Here is a 12,667-nt window from a genome sequence, read left to right as displayed (position 1 = left end):
AACACCATCGGACCACACAGCCATCATACCACTCAGGAAGGAGACGCGGTCTGTCTCCCAGAGATGAACGTACTATGGTGCGAAAAGTGCAAATCAATCCCAGAACAACAGCAAAGGACCTTGTGAAGATGCTGGAGAAAACATGTACAAAACCATCTATATCCACAGTAAAATGAGTCCTATATCAACATCACCTGAAAGGCAGCTCAGCAAGGAAGAAGCCACTGCTCAAAAACCGCCACAAAAAAAGCCAGACTACGGTTTGCAACTGCACATGGGGACAAAGATCGTACTTTTAGGAGAAATGTCCTCTGGTCTGATGAAACAACAATAGAACTGTTTGGCCATAATGACCATCGTTATGTTTGGAGGGAAAAGGGGGAGTCTTGCAAGCCGAAGAACACCATCCCAACCATGAAACACGGGGGTGGCAGCATTATGTTGTGGGTGTGCTTTGCTGCCTGAGGTACTGGTGAACTTCACAAAATCGATGACATCATGAGGAGGAGAAGTATGTGGATATATTTGAAGCAACATCTCAAGAAATCAGTCAGGAAGTTAAAGCTTGGCTGCAAATGGTTCTTCCAAATGGACAATGACCCCAAGTATACTTCCAAAGTTGTGGCAACATGGCTTAAGGAGTCAAGGTTTTGGAGTGGCCATCACAAAGCCCTGTCCTCAATCCCATAGAAAAGTTGTGGTCAGAACTGAAAAAGCGTGTGTGAGCAAGGAGGCCTACAAACTTGACTCAGTTACACCAACTGTCAGAAGGAATGGGCCAAAATTCACCTAACTTATTGTGGGAAGCTTGTGGAAGGCTACCTGAAACGTCTGACCCAAGTTAAACAATTTAAAGGCAATGCTACCAAATACTAATTGAGTGTATCTATTTTGCTAAGGTGTATGTAAACTTCCGACTTCAACTGTATCTGGCAACAGCTCTGATGGACGTTCCTGCAGTCAGCATGACAATTGCACACTCCCTGAAAACTTGAGACATCTGTGGCATTGTGTTGTGTGACAAAACTCCACATTTTAGAGCGGCCTTTTATTGTCCCCAGCACAAGGTGCACCTGTGTAATGAATATGCTGTTTAATCAGCTTCTTTACATGTCACACCTGTCAGGTGTTTGGATTGTCTTGGCATTGGCTAAATGCTCACTAACACGGATATAAACACATTTCTGCTCAACTTTTGAGAGAAATAAGCTTTTTGAGTATATGGATAATTTCTGGTATCTTTTATTTCACCTCATGAAACATGGGACCAACACTTTACATATTGTTTTATATTTCTGTTCATCGTAATTTGATCCTTTTGAATTGTGTAGACAACAGAGGCTACAGAGCCAGATTATAGGGAAGGGCTAGAGATGGGACACAAGTTTTAGGTCAGTCTTCCAATGTGTGTATGCACAGCACTGTCAATGCATTTGTTTGTTTGCATAAAACCTTAATGCTTACATAAAAAGCTGTGTATTTAGGCTGCGTCAGCTCTTACAATCTCCATTTAAATCTAATATACTCCAATGTATCATTTTGGGTAACACTTCCTTTGAAGGTTGCATAATACAACAACTCACTCATGTGTTACCTCATTTGAATCATTCGTCGTATGGACAGACCTTTTGTAACTTGGTTGAAAATATGCAGTGGTTATGCAACAGGCTTATTCAAAATCACGTCCTTTGCTGTTCAACCTCTGCATTGCAAACAGTGTTTTACTTTTTCATCCATCATCTTTGCCAAACTTCTTTCTTGATGTAAAATGCCTTAAAGTGCATATAAAACATGTCTGTACATAAATATGTACACATCCACATAGAGACAATGTTGATTTTTAATCCCTCCCCGTAGGTTGTTTTTAAAGGGAATTTCATGACTGGAATGGAAATCTATGGTCAATCAAACAATGTTTCATTATGACACACAGCCAGTTTGAGGTTATATCATGAATGGGGTGTTGCAGTTCAAATGTGTCATGTGATTTCCTCATGAATTATAAACCCATTTATCAAACACAGAATACCTAAAAGGGGATATAATTAAATAGAACACTTATCATAGACCTACTACATTAAATTATGTATAAGGGGATTGTGGAACTGAAGGTAGGGATGTCGTGATTTGTTTTTGGTTATTACTATGTAATAGTAGTGCTATAAAACACATGTTTATTGTCACATACACCAGATAGGTGTATTGAAATGTGTTGTTTTACTGGGTCAGCCGTACTAGTAAGGCACCCCTGGAACGAATTAGGGTTATGGTCCATGCTCAAGGGCACAGACAGATTTTTCATTTTGTCAGCTTAGGTATTTGAACGAGCAACCTTTCAGTTACTGGCACAACACTCTTGCAACTAGGCTAACTGCCACCCAATTATTAACTATTCAATAAAAGAGGTTGTGGTATTAAACTGTTTTTGGCTGCCACTCTACGAACTCGCTTTCTTTGGTACGGGGCAGGAACATTCTCAGCCAATTGGAAGCGTAATGTTGAAGTTGGCACGGAGACCTCATGAATATTACAAGCAAGCAAATTGACTGATACTTAAATTCAAGTTCACAAATAGTATACCCTCTCTGTCCAAAGCCAGGTAGTAACAACCACACATATCAAGACCGTGACATCAAAAAGAAACCATAATGACTGAGAAACTTCACTTCAAAGTCGGTCAGTATGAATGTACATTATTTATAGTCTTTACCATACAGGCGAGCTTCAAGCCCTTCATTGATTGTGGATTAACGGGTGGCTAACCAGCTAGGCTAATGTCGAGTAACAGATTTTAGACTGCACATTTGGCTAGCTTGGCGCTATTTTAGCTGATTTATATCAAGTGATGGCTAGCTAATTAGTTATCATTGGACAGTCGGCTAACCAGACATCTGCAAATGTGCACTGGCATTTCTAAACTTGTATAATCCAGTTCGGATGGAACACGGTCCATTTACCTGCAGGCTTTTGTTATTTTTACAAAGCCTTACCCAAGCATAACCAGTAACAGCAGTTTGGCATGCAATTCACATATATGTGGTAGAAGGTAAAGAGTTTTGTTTACATCACAGAATAAATCGAGTCGACATGCACACAACACTTGTCCTCAGTCAAGCATGGTTTATTTCAGAAGATTGAACTGTGTTCTCGGTGGTTGTAATCCATTTAGTCGAGCATGGTGCTTTCGTTTGTTTTCTGAGCTCGGTACTAAGTTACCTATGTTGTTTTATTTTTCATTTCACCTTATTTAACCAGGTAGGCCAGTTGAGAATAAGTTCTCATTTCCAACTGCGACCTGGCCAAGATAAAGCGATGCAGTGCGACAAAAACAACAGTCACACATGGGATAAACAAACGTATAGTCAATAGCACAATAGAAAAATATATTTACATGTAGTAGATTAGGGAGGTAAGGCAATAAATAGGCCATAGTGGCGAAATATTTACAATTTAGCATTAACACTGGAGTGATAGATGTGCAGATGATGATGTGCAAGTCTTTGCAGTGTGCGACGCCGCCAGTTTTCCTTGATTGACAAGCAGTATGTCACCCTGGAGTCTGGCACAGGTAATGAAGGGAAATATTAGTGTGATATCTTCCAAAGACAGTACAGTATGAAGATGCTTCTCCACTGGATAACGCTTGTAGGCGACGTAGGCTAGCTAAACTCATGCGCATAAACACGTCAGCGAGAATAACGCCCGTGTAGCGCCGAACTGCGCATGTGCAGGCTGTCAAATCTAAGGTAGGCTGGGCACATCGAGGTAAAGACAGTTTCAAGTTGGATTTTCAACGGATATTCGCGCTTTCAAACCTCAATAGCTTTCAAACCACTTAAGCCACAGTCTCCAAATAAGTGTCATTATGTTGGAGAAATTTTGCACAATATTGCACAGGTCTTATTTTCACGATTTGGACATTAATTCACTTTCCAAAGCTAATAAACATGTGGAAATGTGAGCAGCATTTTGTATTCCTAGTTGAATTAGTTAGGGAGCGTAAACAAAGTACAAACTTTTTTTACATTCAAATTTCAATAGCTCATTGGTCATGTGACTCAAACAAGGTCCAGAATGTCCACTGACTACCCTTCGATATTGCACACCCTTTAGTTTGTCCATTTTCCTCTCACAAGATTTTACATGAATTTTTCAAAATGTAAAATTTCAATAGCTCCTTGGTCATGTGACTTTCTGACTTCAAACAAGGTTCAGAATGTCCACTCAGTGGGCCTACACATTGCACACCTTTTAGTTTGTCCACTTTCATCTCACACATTTTTACATTCATTTTTCAAAATGTTAAATTTCAATAGCTCCTTGGTCATGTGACCTTCTGACGTCAAACATGGTGCAGAATGTACCCTTCTATATTGCACTCTTGTTTGTGTCACACCCTGACCTTAGTTATCTTTGTTTTCTTTATTATTTTGGTTAGGTCAGGGTGTGACGAGGGTGATATATGTGTTTTTATCCAGTCTAGAGTTTTTGTATGTTTATGGGGTTTTTCCAGTCTAGGTGTTTTTATGTCTATGGTTGCCTAGATTGGTTCTCAATCAGAGGCAGCTGTTTATCGTTGTCTCTGATTTGGGACCAAGTTTAGGTAGCCATATGCCTTGGATAGTTTGTGGGTTATTGTCGATGTGTAGTTGCCTGTGTCTGCACTCGTTGGTCATAGTGTCACATTAATTTAGTTGTTTTGGTCAGTTTGTTTTAAGTGTTCTTCCTTCATTAAAAAATAATGTATTCTAATCACGCTGCGCTTTGGTCTCCTCTTTACGACGAATGTCACAGAACAACCCACCAAACCAGGACCAAGCAGCGTGAAAAGGAGGAACAGTGATTAATGGGGAAATGGACCTGGGAGGAGGTATTAGATCGAGCAGGACCCTGGACACAGCTGGGAGAGTATCGCAGTCCTAAGGAGGAGTTAGAGGCAGCGAAAGCGGTAAGGCGATACTACGAGGAGAAATACAGGAGAATAGAGGAACAGTGACGATATGAAGGTACACGGCTTGCACGGAAGCACGAGAGGCATCCCCAAGATTGTTGGGGGGGGGGCACACGAGGAGATTGGCTGAGTCAGGTAGGAGACCTGAGCCAACTCCTCATGCTTACCGTGGGGAGCGTGTAACTGTTCAGGCACTGTGTTATACAGAGATGCGCATGGTGTCTCTAGTGCGCTATTCTTGCCCGGTGCGCTCTATTCCAGCTCCTCGCATTTGCCGGGCTAGAATGGGCATCCAGCCAGGACGTATTGAGCCAGCTCTATGTTCTGGATCTCCAATGCGTCTCCACGGTCCAGTGTATCCTGTTCCTCCTCCCCGCACTTGCCCTGAGGTGCGTGTCATCAGCCCAGTACCACCAGTGCCAACACCACGCACCAGGCTTCCTGTGCGCCTCCAGAGCCCAGTACGCCCTGTTCCTTCTCCCCGCACTCGCCCAGAGGTGTGTTTCACCAGCTCGGTACCACCAGTGCCGGCACCATGCACCAGGTCTATAGTGCGCCTCGGCAGTCAAGTACGCCCTGTTCCTGCTCTTCCCACTCGCCCTGAGATGTGTGTCCCCGTGCCAGCACCAGGTCTACAGTGCGCCTCGGCAGTCCAGAGCATCCGGTGACCGTACCCAGTCCAGAGCGTCCGGCGACAGTACCCAGACCGGAACCTCCAACGACGGGACACAGTGCGGAACCTCCAACGCTCCCCAGCCCGGGGTCTCCAGCGACAGTCTGGGGTCTCCAGCAACGGTCCCCAGTCCAGAACATCCGGCGACGATCCACGCAGCGAGGGTCCCCAGCCCGGGGCTTATGGTGAGGATCTGCTGTCCAGAGCCTCCGACAATGATGATCCATGGGTCGGTGCTACAAGAGCGGACTCAGAGTAAAGAAGGGGGGCGGTGTCCAGAACCAGAGCCGCCACCGAGGTTAGATGCCCACCCAGACCCTCTCATATAGGTTTAGGTTTGCGGCCGGGAGTCCGCACCTTTGGGGGTTTTTGTCTAGGGTTTTTGTATGTTTGTGTTTTTATATCTATGGTTGCCTAGATTGGTTCTCAATCAGAGGCAGCTGTTTATCGTTGTCTCTGATTGGGGACCATATTTCGGTAGCCATATGCCTTGGATAGTTTGTGGGTTATTGTCTGTGTAGTTGCCTGTGTCTGCACTCGTTGTTCATAGCTTCACGTTAGTTTGTTTAAGTGTTCTTCCTTCATTAAAAGAAGAATGTATTCTAATCATGCTGCGCTTTGGTCTCCTCTTTACGACAAACGTGACAGTTTGTGTACTGTAAAATCACGCGGTGTAACGTACATTTTTCATAGTTTTAAATTTCAATAGCTCCTTGGTCATGTCAATTACACACCTAAGAAGCATGCAGTGGATATACACCCATATTGCATAACCTCTTATGCCTCTTCTATATTGTTGTACATTAATATTAGTTTGACAATTAGGGGGTCCAGTGTTGTGTTTACCCTTTAATATTTAGCTGTAATAATTGGTAGATCTAAGTAGTTATTTTCCCTGTTTTTTTATTTTTCCACAGTATTTAATAGCGGTACACAATAGGAGAGAGACATATCTCCTTTCGTCGTTAATATCAACCATAAAGGAAAAGGGCAAAGTACGAGAGTTGTGCTATTAATTGTCCAAAGCAGGGATGGAGAGTGAACTAGTGAGGTAGGCTGCAGTGGGTTTGCTGGTCAATACATATACTGTATTGACCATTATACATGTAACCACAGTAATGGTGGCCAGTAAATCAATTAATAAAAATGTAATATTGACAAATTAAACAGAAATTGTAGAACTTTAATCTTTTCCAACATGTCAACAGACACTTAAGTTCAAATAAGTATGAAACATTTCAGTGTTAACTTTGTCTTTTATCCCTGGTTGATGTACATTTCAGAGCCTCTTCAGTGTGGATGGAGTATAGCATACATTTTCAACAACAAAGACTGCACTTCCAGTTTGTTCTTTACTCTGTTGAACTCTTTTTGTCTTCATTCCTAGTTACAGCACATGGAACCACCGTTGGCAAACAAAACAAAGCGTAACACGTTATAAATAATATCAATGATGAATTAGCCATCCATTGTGTTATATCATAAATTGTCTTACATGCCGTCAATGTTGTCAGAAGATTATAAACATGTTAAATTAAGTTACTAACCCAGTCAGTCTTTGGGCCACATTCAGATTCTTTATCAGTGGCACACATGAAGCAGTTGTTGGCTTTGTTGAACTCTGAAATCAAAGGCATGAACTGAACATATGGCTGTCCGACACAACTACATAAAAATGAAGACTTTACTTTGAATTAAATGTCATTACATACCAGACATTCTTAGTATATCCTCAGCCATTTCTTTTTGCAGTTGCTCCATGTGTCTTTGAAGGTTCCATATCAATTTGGGAGGAGATATTGGGGAAGTTCTGTGCAACTTCCTTGGCCATCTAATTGACCTAATTGTCACATAACAGCTAACCATTCATTATTGAAAATATAACTAACAAACCTGCATTACAAAGACTGAAGGTGTCCTGCTGCATGGTGTGAGTTATTTCCCCCCCTTTTTACACTTTATGTCCACCCAGTCATCTTTTCCATGGCAGTATCTTCTCATTTTGAAGTATTCTCTTTTTTATGTAAACATAATGGAATTCTGATTAGTTATAGGTGAATGAATACACAAGCCACATTTGTATGCTGTTTTTGTATACTGTTTTCACTATAATCTAGTAGTAGAGGTAATTTACTTTATACCCCATTCTACACACAGCCTAAATTATTGGCACTGAACCATTTACAGGACAATAATAAAAGTAGCATATAGGATCCATCCCCATCAGAGTGAATAAATGTCAAGCATTTGTAGACTTTACAAAAAAATATTAATTGACAGTTTCATCAGTACATGCTTAAAGAAAGTCATATCACAGATGACAGTGCCCACCAAATATATGACAATAGAGAATGAATTGTAAGCACCAAAGTGTGTTTGTCAAAATCAAATCTGAAAATGTCAGTTGAACATAATACTTCCATTTTCAATAGCAATTCATGACATATGCAGTTGAGGAATATTCCATGTACCAACACTACATGTAAAACAGACAAGACATTCCCACATACAGTATTTTTCAACCAGGTGAACAAGTTCTCATTTACAACTGCGACCTGGCCAAGATAAAGCAAAGCAGTGTGACACAAACAACAACAGAGTTACATATGGAATAAACAAACATACAGTAAATAACACAATAGAAGTCTATATACAGTGTGTGCAAATTAAGTAAGATCAGGGAGGTAAAGGCAATAAATAGGCCGTAGTGGCAAAATAATTACGATTTTGCAAATAAACACTGGCGTGATAGATGTGCAGAAGATGAATGTGCAAGTAGAGATACTGGGGCGCAATAAAAAAAATATATATTAAAAAAGAACTATATGGGGATGAGGTAGTTGGATGGGCTATGTACAGGTGCAATGATCTGTAAGCTGCTCTGATACCTCATGCTTAAAGATAGTGAGGGAGATATGAGTCTCCAGCTTAAGTGATTTTTGCAATTCGTTCCAGTCATTGGCAGCCGAGAACTGGAAGGAAAGGCGGCCAAATGAGGAGTTGGCTTTGGGAGTGACCAGCGAAATATATCTGCTGGAGCGCGTGCTACGGGTGGGTGCTGCTATGGTGACCAGTGAGCTGAGAAGGCGGGGCTTTACCTAGTAAGGACTTATAGATAACCTGGAGCCAGTGGGCTTGGCGACGATTATAAAGCGAGGGCCCGCCAACGAGAGCATACAGGTCGCAGTGGTGGGTAGTATATGGGGCTTTCGTGACAAAACAGATAGCACTGTTATAGACTGCATCCAATTTGCTGAGTAGAGTGTTGGAGGCTATTTTGTAAATTACATTGCCGAAGTCAAGGATCGGTAGGATGGTCAGTTTTACGAGGGCATGTTTGGCAGCATGAGTGAAGGATGCTTTGTTGCGAAATAGGAAGCCAATTTCTAGATTTAATTTTGGATTGGAGATTAATATTTAATGTGAGTCTGGATGGAGAGTTTACAGTCTAACCAGACACCTAGGTATTTGTAGTTGTCCACATATTGTAAGTCAGAACCGTCCAGAGAAGTGATGCTGGGCAGGCGGGCATGTGCGGGCAGCGATCGGTTGAAGAGCATGCATTTAGTTTTACTTGCATTTAAGAGCAGTGGAGGCTATGGAAGGAGAGTTGTATGGTTAGTTAACACAGTGTCCAAAGAAGGGCCAGGAGTATATAGAATGGAGTCGTCTGCGTATAGGTGGATCAGAGAATCACCAGTCACAAGAGCGACATTATTCATGTATACAGAGAAGAGTCAACCCTAGAATTTAACCCTGTGGCACCCCCATAGAGACTGCCAGAGGTCCGGACAACAGGCCCTCCGATTTGACACATTGAACTCTATGTGAGAAATAGTTGCTGAACCAGGTGAGGCAGTCATTTGAGAAACCAAGGCTATTGAGTCTGCCGATAAGTTCCTAACTTCCCTGAAAAGTTGCATATCGCGGGGGCTATTAGATGCTAATGGTTCTGCATTTTTTGAATGGGGAATGCTTATTTAAGATGGTTAGGAATGCACTTTCAAAGACTAACCAGGCATCCTCTACTGACGGAATCAGCTCAATATCTTTACAGGATACCCGGGTCAGGTTGATTAGAAAGGCCTATTCGCTCAAGTGTTTTAGGGAGCGTTTGACTGTGATGAGGGGTAGTCGTTTGCCCGCGGACCCATTACGGACGCAGGCAATGAGGCAGTGATCGCTGTGAACCTGGTGGAAGACAATAGAGGTGTATTTAGAGGACCGGTTGGTCAGGATGATATCTATGAGGGTGCAGTACAAACTCTGAACTACTTATGGCTTAGATCCCGCTACCGGGATCGATATGACAACAACCAGTGAAAGTGCAGGGCGCCAAATTTAAACAACAGAGATCTCATAATTAAAATTCCTCAAACACTTTACACCTTTTTAAATATCAACTTGTTGTTAATCCCACCACAGTGTCCGATTTCAAAAAGGCTTTACGACGAAAGCACACCAAACGATTATGTTAGGTCAGTACCTAGGTACAGAAAAACACAGCCATTTTTCCAGCCAAAGAGAGGAGTCACCAAAAGCAGAATTAGAGATAAAAAAAGCTTTTCCAAAAAAGCACACCATGCAATAATCTGAGTACGGCGCTTAGACACTAAAACAAGCCATACAGATATCCGCCATGTTGTGGAGTCAGTAAAAGTCAGAAATAGCGTTGTAAAATATTCACTTACCTTTGATCATCAGAATGCACTCCCAGGAATCCCAGTTCCACAATAAATGTTTGTTTTGTTCGATAAAGTCCATTTATGTCCAAATACCTCCTTTTTGTTCGCGCCTTGAGTTCAGAAATTCAAATTCACAATGCGCAGGTCAGACGAAAAGTCAAAAAATTCCATTACAGTTCGTAGAAACATGTCAAACGATGTAAAGAATCAATCTTTGGGATGTTTTAACATAAATCTCCAATAATGTTTCACCCGGAGAATTTCTTTGTCTTTAGAAATGCAATGGCACGCAGGTCGCTCTCACGGGAGCACGCGTGATCAGCTCATGCCAGACACCTGATTGAAAGAGCTCTCATTCCCCCCTCCTTCATAGTAGAAGCATGAAACAAGGTTCTAAAGACTGTTGACATCTAGTGGAAGCCTTAGGAAGTGCAATATGACCCCATAGACACTGTATATTCGATAGGCAATGAGTTGAAAAACTACAAACCTCAGATTTCCCACTTCCTGGTTGGATTTTGTCTCAGGTTTTTGCCTGCAATATGAGTTCTGTTATACTCACAGACATCATTCAAACAGTTTTAGAAACTTCCGAGTGTTTTGTATCCGAATCTACTAATAATATGCATATCTTAGCTTCTGGGCCTGAGTTGCAGGCAGTTTACTCTGGGCACCTTATTCATTCAAGCTACTCAATACTGCCCCCCAGCCATAAGACGTTAATGTACAGTATATGAAAGTGATGCTATGAAAAGGATTCTTTCACCTTATCAGGCTCACTCTGACTGACAAATCCCTGCCTATTACTGTGATTAAAAAGAGCATATGAAACATTGTTTTTCATTAGACCTACCTGTGTGCCTTCCTTTAAGCACCTCTGTTCGAACACCTCTCCTGTCCTTGATCCATACCACATACAGCCATTTGCGGATCTTTTCAGTGTCCATGTGAAAGTAGTTATTGCGAGGTTGGAAAATGTTTAACACCCATATGAAATAAAGGCCTGCAAAGCTTACGGACCCATTACGGACACAGGCAATGAGGCAGTGATCGCTGAGATCCTGGTTGAAGACAGCAGAGGTGTATTTAGAGGGCAGATTGGTCAGGCTGATATCTATGAGGGTGTCGTGTTTACAGATTTGGGATTTTACCTGGTAGGTTCCTTGATAATTTGTGTGAGAAAATAAGTTGATCTAGTTTAGATTGTAGGAATGCCAGGGTGTTAAGCATATCCCAGTTTAGGTCACCTAACAGCACAAACTCTGAAGCTAAATGGGGGGCAATTAATTCACATATGGTGTCAAGGGCACAGCTGGGGGCTGAAGGGGGTCTATAACAAGCGACAACAGTGAGAGACTTATTTCTGGAATGGTGGATTTTTAATAGTAGAAGCTCGAACTGTTTGGGCACAGACCTGTATAGCATGACAGAACTCTGTAGGCTATCTCTGCAGTAGATTGCAACTCCACCCCCTTTGGCAGTTCTATCTCGGCGGAAAAGTTGTAGTTGGGGATGGAAATTTCAGATGTTTTTTTTCTTCCTTAGCCAGGATTCAGACACGGCTGGGACATTAGGGTTAGTGGAGTGTGCTAAAGCAGTGAATTAAACAAATTTAGGGAGGAGGCTTCTGATGTTAACATGCATGAAACCCATTGCATTTCAGGTAAAACAACAACCCAATGTTTATATCCCAGGACAAATTAGCTAGCAACAGCAGGCTAGCGAGCTAAATTGCCATAAATGTTTAATGCTTTTCGACCTGTCCCCAAATTTAATATAATTGGTTGTTTGTTTTGATATTTCATCCTGCGTGTTCTGATCGTGTCTGGTGTAGGGGTACAAAATCAACATGCGCGCATCTGGTTTGGTCAGCATGTAAGCCTGTTGTTCACTCTATGGACTTGTAATTGTGATTTGTTAATTATAGAACTCCCCCTCGATAAACCAGAACATGTTTACCCAAACGGGGAGTGTTGCACAGTCCAATTCCTTTTAATTTGTGAGTAGGCCTATATTCCTTACCAAACACTCCAGAGCACAATGTTACCCCTGCTGTAGTGTTTCAATCAGTGAAATACTAGAGGATATTTGCTGAGTAACTATTTGGCCCTGAACTTGCCGAACTGATTTTTCCACATGTAGTGATGTAGTACTTGGGGGGTGGTGTCCTGGGGGAGAAGTTACCAAGCCAGAGGAGTAGCAGCGTCTTCATCACAGTGGGGTGCTTATTTGGTTTGGTTTATAGCAGAGTTTCAGCCACTCACTGTTCTACGGCTTGAATGTCATATGTTGATTTGATTCCTGAGTAGCACTGCTCCAGTTTTCATCTGCACAGTGTGACTGCTAAGGAATTGCCTG

Source organism: Oncorhynchus keta, chromosome 10, assembly GCF_023373465.1.
Source record: "Oncorhynchus keta strain PuntledgeMale-10-30-2019 chromosome 10, Oket_V2, whole genome shotgun sequence".
NCBI classification, from domain to species: Eukaryota; Metazoa; Chordata; class Actinopteri; order Salmoniformes; family Salmonidae; genus Oncorhynchus; species Oncorhynchus keta.
Note: the sequence above shows the minus strand (reverse complement) of the source record.